Source organism: Rhipicephalus microplus, chromosome 5, assembly GCF_043290135.1.
Source record: "Rhipicephalus microplus isolate Deutch F79 chromosome 5, USDA_Rmic, whole genome shotgun sequence".
Lineage (NCBI taxonomy): Eukaryota > Metazoa > Arthropoda > Arachnida > Ixodida > Ixodidae > Rhipicephalus > Rhipicephalus microplus.
In genome coordinates this window covers 148,800,198-148,807,833 of record NC_134704.1, presented here as the reverse complement: position 1 = coordinate 148,807,833, position 7,636 = coordinate 148,800,198, and the positions used below count along the sequence as shown (strand labels likewise).

At 48.8% G+C, this 7,636-nt stretch overlaps 1 non-coding gene across 1 annotated transcript; it reads right to left on the bottom strand.

The window, feature by feature from the left end:
- Positions 1–519: 519 nt before the first annotated feature.
- On the bottom strand, positions 520–592 carry TRNAT-CGU (transfer RNA threonine (anticodon CGU)). The gene has a single exon. It is a non-coding gene; the product is annotated as a tRNA-Thr (tRNA).
- Between the last annotated feature and the right edge of the window lie 7,044 nt (positions 593–7,636).

The following is a 7,636-nucleotide window of genomic DNA, read 5'->3' as shown; positions in this document are numbered from 1 at the left end:
ATCTTCTACCCTACTAATTCCAGGTAAGCAGAGCTAAGAATGATAGGATGAGACCTACCTTTAACATATACGTTCACTGTAGCAAATATAAATCGCTCCAATGACACCATAGTAACTACCTTCTGTTGTGCCTATTGCCTTCTCAGTCAGTACTGAGTGATGAAGGTGAGAGTATTTAACGCCTGTGGTCTACTACTTGCAGTTACTGCTTAGGTAGTGGATTTTGGTTTTCGCACAGCACTTTACTACTTCAGAAGTTATTAAGTAGCACTACCTTTTTTTATGCGATAGCAAGTATACGGACAGTCTCAGCTGGGTCTCGCCATTGTCGTCGCCGTCGTCATTCATGTGTCTTTATATATATACATATATATATATATATATATATATATATATATATATATATATATATATATATATGAGATATAACAGACAGTAATGCCAAGGAATGTACAGGGGAAGTTATTAAAGCCAATGGAATGTAAATAAGAAGAAAGAAAAGTGGATGAAAAAATTACCAACTGTGAGCAGGAATCGAACCTACGACCTTCGAATTACGCGTTCGATGCTCTAACCACTGAGCTATCACAGCGGCGCTCCCTCCATCCACTTTTTTGGGTTTATCTGTGAATTTAGAAGTAGGAGCGACAGTCAGCGCCATCTATAAGCCAAACAACGAGTGTGAAAACACTCTTATGCGCATGTTTGGCGTCACGTAGCACGTGAACTTATTATGAGCGGGCAGCTGATTAATTGTCCCACTTATACAACCTAAACACACTAAGTCTGCCAGTACGAGACCCTCGTTCAATATATATATATATATATTGGAGCTCAGTCTGCACGAGCTCGCCCTAAACATCGTCCTCTTTCCTATAATGTTCATTTGTGGCATCCCGTAGCATCACCTTAGCGGCGAAAGCACCGTCATTGTGCTTGGTTGGTCCGAGTAATAACGCTTCAGCCGAGTGACGTGAACAACGTCAGAACACGATCGCGTGCTGGTGGCGTTAAGAGGTTCATTTTCATATGTCACGCCGGTGACTTGGCGCACCACACGGTACGGGCCCGAGTACGGCGAAGTCAGCTCTTCGCTCAGGCGAACTCGCCGTGATGGCGTCCAGAGAAGGACTGTGTCACCTTGACTGAAGTGGACATCACGATGGCACGCGTTGTAGACCAGTTGTTGTCGTTCCAGCGAATCGCTCAGACGCAGGCGAGCAATCTCACGTGCCTGTAGAGCTCTAGAGATCACATCGCGCGCATATTCTAACGTGTAGCTAACGGCAGGAAGGAGCGTGTCAAAAGGCAACGCAGGTTCTCGTCCATACAGGAGGAAAAATGGCGAGAAACCTGCAGTATCATGCCGGGACGTATTATAGGCAAATGTCACAAATGGGAGGGCGGAGTCACGATGGTCGGAAGAAACATACATGGCGACCATGTCCGTGTTGGATCTATTTAGCCGCTCCGTGAGCCCGTTGATTTGAGGATGATACGCCGTTGTGAACTTGTGCTTTGTAGCGCAAGAGTGTAATATGTCTTGGATAACTTGTGACAAAAACTAGCGACCCCAATAGGTAAGCAGTGGTGTAGCATGACGTCTTCTAGGAGAAAGTCAGTGACGTCGGTCACACAACTGGTTGAAAGGGCCTGCGTGACGGTATACCGAGTGGTGTAATCCGTGGCGAATTCTATCCACTTGTTTCCGCTGGCCGATAAAGGGAACCGTCTTAGTAAGTCAACACCTACCTTATAAAATGGTTAAGATGGGATCTGAATGGGCTGAAGGCATCCCGCTGGAAGGGTGGCAGGTTTTTTGCGGTGTTGACAGAATTCGCGTGAGGCGACGCAACGGCAGACGGATCGGTAAATACCGGGCTAAAAGAAGCGACGTCGAACGCGATCATAAGTTCTTGAAACTCCCAGGTGACCAGCTGTCAGAATATCATGCAACTGTGCGAGGACAGTCTGAAGAATAAGTTGTGGTATGACATCAGCAGCTCAAGTCCGTCAGGATGCATGCTGTAGCGATACAATACGCCATCTTGGAGCAGAATTATATGGAGAGACGGAGGAGTTGTGGGACCACTGAACCGAAGGATTATATCTCCGAGGTGAGGATCACGGCGTTGCTGATCTGCGATGTTGCTGAACGCGGAAAGTGCCAAAAAGGAAGTAAACTCAACGGTCTCAGAAAGGTCTGCTGGGTCTACTAGATGACGGACGCGACAAGCAATCAGCATCCTCATGGTGGCGGCCTAATTTGTAGACAACCGTGTAGAAATAATCCTGTAGCCATAGAGCCCACCAACTGAGACGTCCACTAGGATCTTTTAAGGACGACAACCAGCATAAGGCGTGGTGATCAGTGACAACAGTGAACGGGCATCCATACAAATATGACCGAAATTTTGCCACTGCCCATACGAGCGCGATGCATTCGCGTTCTGTGATGGAGTAATTTTGCTCTGCTGGCGATAAAAGAGGGCTAGCGTATGCAAAAACGCGCTCGCAGCCATTCTGTCGTGCCAAAACGACTCCAATTCCGTGGCCGCTGGCGTTGGTACGCACTTCCGTTGGAACGCATATATCAAAGTGGACGAGAATCGGTGGCATTGTAAGTCTAGTCGTCAGTTCAACGAATGCTCTGGCTTGTTCAGGTACCCACAGAAAAGTCACATTTTTTTGTTTGTTCCGTGAGCGGGCGTGCGACGGCAGCGAAATTCAGCACAAATCTACGAAAGTAAGAACACAGGCCCACAAAGCTTCGAACGTCGTTCGCAGAGGTCAGCACAGGGAAATCCTTGACGACGCGGACTTTCTCAGGATCGGGACGAACACCAGAAGAATCGAAAAGGTGTCCAAGGACAGTGAGCTGCTGGTGGCCGAAGTGACATTTCGACGAGTTTAGATGGAGCACTACTTTGCGGAAAACCGAAAGAATTGTTAAGAGACGCTCGAGGTGATTCTCGAAAGTTGGCGAAAAAATAATTACGTCATCAAGGTAGCATAAGCAGATTGATCACTTGAAACCGTGAAGAAGAGCGCCCATCATTCGTTCGAATGTAGCCGGGGCATTGCATAACCCGAACGGCATTACTTTGAACTGATATAGCCCATCGAGAGTTATAAATGCTTTCTTTTCATGGTCTAGATCATCAACTGATATCTGCCATGACCGGGAACGAAGGTCGATGGAAGAGAAATAATTTGCTTCACTAAGGCACTCAAGAGCGTCATCTATCCGGGGCAGAGGATACACGTCTTTTTTTCGTAACTTTGTTAAGATTTCTGTAGTCGACACAGAAGCGCCAGTTGTTATCCTTCTTTCTCACGAGCAGAACGGGCGAAGCCCAAGGACTTGAAGAAGGTTCGATGATGTCTCGGGCAAGCATCTTGTTGACTTCTTGCTGGATCACTTGGCGCTTGGTGGAGGATACTCGATAGGGTCGCCGGTGTACTGGATTTGCATCGCCGGTGTTGATCCGATGCTTTACGGCGATCGTTTGACCTAGGGGTCAGTCGTGAAGATCAAAGACGTCTTGAAACGACGCAAGCAGACCACGAAACGCAGACACATGCTCGGCCGGGAGATCAGAGGCAATCATTTTAGTTATGCAGTCTAGTATACTGCCCGACTCAATAGTGGCAGATGACAGTGTATCCTCTGTTAAGGCGGATATGTGGTAGTCGCCGGCCTGGGCAAGAGTTGCAAGAGATATCCCTCGTGGCAGCACTTCAGAGCGAAGTCCAACGTTCACAATAGGGAGACATGCCACGTTGTCCTTCATTGTGTTGATGGTGTGAGAGAACAGAGGACTGTAGGATTAGGTGAAATGACATAATCGCCGTCAGCCACAGGTGGATCGGAAGAAACGTCGATATACGTCACAGCTCGACAAGATAGGCGAACAAAGTCGGTCAGCGGAGCATAGCTTTGGCGGCGCAGGATCAGGAGGGTCAACGGCGTGTGGTAGGACGAGCTGAACAACACCATCAGAACAGTCAATTAGGGCGGAATGCTCCGACAGAAAATGGAGTCCCAAAATGATGTCATGTGGGCAGTGGTTCAGTACGTAAAACAGAACAGCGGTATGACGTCCAGCAACAGTGACTTGAGTGACACACATCCCAGTGACCACTGCTGTTGCACCATCGGCTACTCGGGCAACAGTGATCGGAGCAGGAGTGAGCACTTTTTTTAGTCGAGCACAGAGGCTGGAGTTCATGACTGATATGTGAGCGCCGGTGTCAATGAGTGCTGCCACAGAAGTACCGTCAACATTTACTTTAATAAAGTTGTTGTGCCTAGGTATCGTGTGTAGAGGAATTTCGGGTCGGGTCGTCGAAGCAGGGTCACCTCTAGGAGCTGCGCCCGTAAGTTTTCCGAGGACTGGTGGTAGGAGGGTGAGGGGGAGCAACGTAGGTTAGTTTAGCGGGACATTCGTACAGAAGGTGACGATGAGCCGTTTGGTTGGGCGGTCCTGGATGGCGAAGCATCGTCTTGTTCCGCGTAGATCGGTATCCGAGAACCAGCAGGTGGGGGTCGGGTGTTGGCATAATGCGACCATGGCTGCCAATCCCAGGAAGTGCGGCAATGACGTGAAATAAGGCCGACTCGTCCACAGTTGAAGCAAATCGGCCTGTCATCGGAAGTTTGCCATTCTGCCGAGTTCCGGTAACGTGGGCGATGGTTCGGTACGCAGACCATATTAGGTGTACTGGGCAGTCGGTAGTCAGGTCAGTTAACGGGGTATAGCGTCTGAAGTCCGGCGTTGGCCAGTTCCTGGCACACGACACTCTTGATCAAAGAAATCGTGGCGCGAGAGTCGTCGGGGGCCTGGACTTGGTCGGACACGGGAGATGCTGCCTCGATATCGTGGCCCACGATGCGCACGATATTGTCGGAAGCAGCAGAAGCTGGTGCAAACGGGCGTCCTCACAGGTAGATGTTGCAGCCGTCTCGGGAAGACAAAAGAAGTGTGGAGTGATATGGCGACTTTTCGCGTCTTCGAAGCGTCGGCATTTATTAATAAAGTCGTCTACGGTCGTTGAGTTTCGAAACACGAGGAGATTGAAGGTGTTATCGGCGATTCCTTTGAGGACGTGCGCGACATTTTTAGATTCTGGCATCTTGTCGTCAACCTTCCGGCAGAGGGCGAGTACATGTATGTATGTAACGTATGACTCGGTGCCGGACTAAAGTAGCCATGATAGTTCTTTCTGCGCAGGACGACGACGCCCAATGGGCTTGCCGAAGAGATCGATGAGTTTCTGTTTACTGATGTCCCAACTCGTGATATCTTCCTCGTGGTTGGAAAACCAAACTTTAGCTGTGCCATCAAAGTAGAAAATAATACTGGCCAACATGAGCGTCGGATCCCAGTTGTACAGAGCGCTCACACGTTTGTACAGCTGAAGCCATTCCTCTACGTCAGTACTGTCACTGCCCGAAAAGGTGCCTGAATCACGTGGTTGTGTCAGGACGACGGTGCGGTTAGTAGCGGCTGGATGCGGTACTGTTGGTTGCTGCGTAGTCGGACGAAGCACGGTTGGGGTAGTCTCCGAAGAATCCTCGTTCTCGTCTTGATCCGGCATCGCAAGGCAGCCAAGGAGCGTCCGCTGCGTTGAATCGTCGTGAATGTTCACTGCGGAAAGACCCGCACTCTCCACCAAAATGTTACGGGGAGAAGGCGCCTGAAAAATACCTTTACTTTAGGTGAAAAGGCAGGCATACAATAAGGAGCCCAGTCTTCATGAGCTCGCCCTAAACATCGTCCTATTTCCTATATTGTTCATTTGTGGCACCCCGTAGCGATATATATATTTATATATATATATATATCGCTACGGGGTGCCGCTACGGTATATATATATATATATATATATATATATATATATATATATATATATATATATATATATATATATATATAGTGTAGGCGTCTGTTATGCGCTTCATCCTCATCTGAACAGCAGTCAATCATCATCACCTGTTCTGGCTGACAGTCATCATATTCTTTGAACGTGCGCTTCATCTTCGGGTCCGTCTCCGTTGTGCTTGTTCATTCCCGAGTTCATGGCTATTAAACCCCTCGCTACAACCTAGTCGTCATACGTGGTGGAGGTGCTGGGTAAATCGTCAATTCCCATGCGCGACGACGACAAATAAGAAACGGCATTTGCAACCCCCGATGGCCTATAGGAATTCAACGTGATGCCTTTCATGCTCTGCAATGCACCCGCGGCGTTTGAACACATGATCGACACCGTCCAGCGTGGTCTGAAATGTAAGACGTGTCTCTGCTACCTGGATGATATTATCATCGTTTCATCAACGTTTTCTCAGCACCTGAGGCGCTTGGAGGACGTCCTAACATGCCTCGTCGGCGCGGGTCTGCAGCTCAACACCAATAAATGTGGTTTCGCCACCAAATCCATCAAGTTTCTCGGTCATGTCGTGAGCAAGGACGGAATTCGCCCTGAAACCGAAAAGATCGCTGCCGTCCTTCGATTCGCACGCCCCGCAAGGCTTAAGGATTTGCGTAGTTTTCTTGGCCTCGCATCCTACTTTCATCGTTTCATACAAAATTTTGCTTCAATTGCTGCGCCACTTCACAAACTACTTGTTTCTAATGCACCCTTTGTATGGTCCGAAGAATGTCAGTCGGCGTTTTACCTATTGAAGGAAGCTCTCACGTCAGAGTCTCTATTCTGCCATTTGGATGACACCGCCCCGACACTCCTGTATACCGACGCCAGCAGTTGCTGTATAGGTGCTGTTCTCCAACGCAACGACTCTGGACGGGAAAGGGTCGTCGCATACGCTAGCCAAGGGCTTACTTCTACCGAGAAGAACTATACTGTCACTGAGCAGGAGTGCCTCGCTGTAGTCTGGTCGATACAAAAGTTCCGTCCTTATCTGTACGGCCGTCAATTCATCAACGTAAGGGACCACCATGCCTTATGCTGGCTTTCTACAATGAAGAACTTGCCTGGATGCTTAGGTAGTTGGATTTTATGCTTACAGGAGTATCAGTTTTAAGTTATTTATCAATCTTGCAAAAAACATCAAGACGGCGATGCTCTTTCTCGTTGCCCACTACCTATGGCTTCGTTCGACACTCCAGCTGCCATCTCCTACAACACCAGTTCGGACGTGACTCCCAGATCTGTTGTCTTGCTCTCCTCGCTGTACTAACCGGCAATCGACGATTACCAACCCTTAAGTTCTCGCCAGCAGGCTGAACCGTACTATCGGCGCGATATAGACCACCTCTCAGGAGCTACGCGTCCACCCAATGCATGGCTTCGTCGACAACTCAAGCACTTCAAGCTTCAGAGCGGTGTGCTGTGTCATCACATTTATCATCCTGGCGGTCAACGCTTGGTACCTGTTCTGCCACGCGCTCTTCGACATCATGTACTTAACGCCTTTCATGACGATTTGACAGCTGGCCACTTCGGCTTTCACAAAACCTACCACCGCATTCGATGGCGCTTTTATTGGCCTGACCTTTCTACCAGCGTAGCAAAGTACGTGGGTTCCTGCTCTCGATGCCAACTTCGCAAACTTCCGACATCTCCTTCTGCCGGTCAGTTACAGCCAATGACGTGCCCTACATTACCTGTC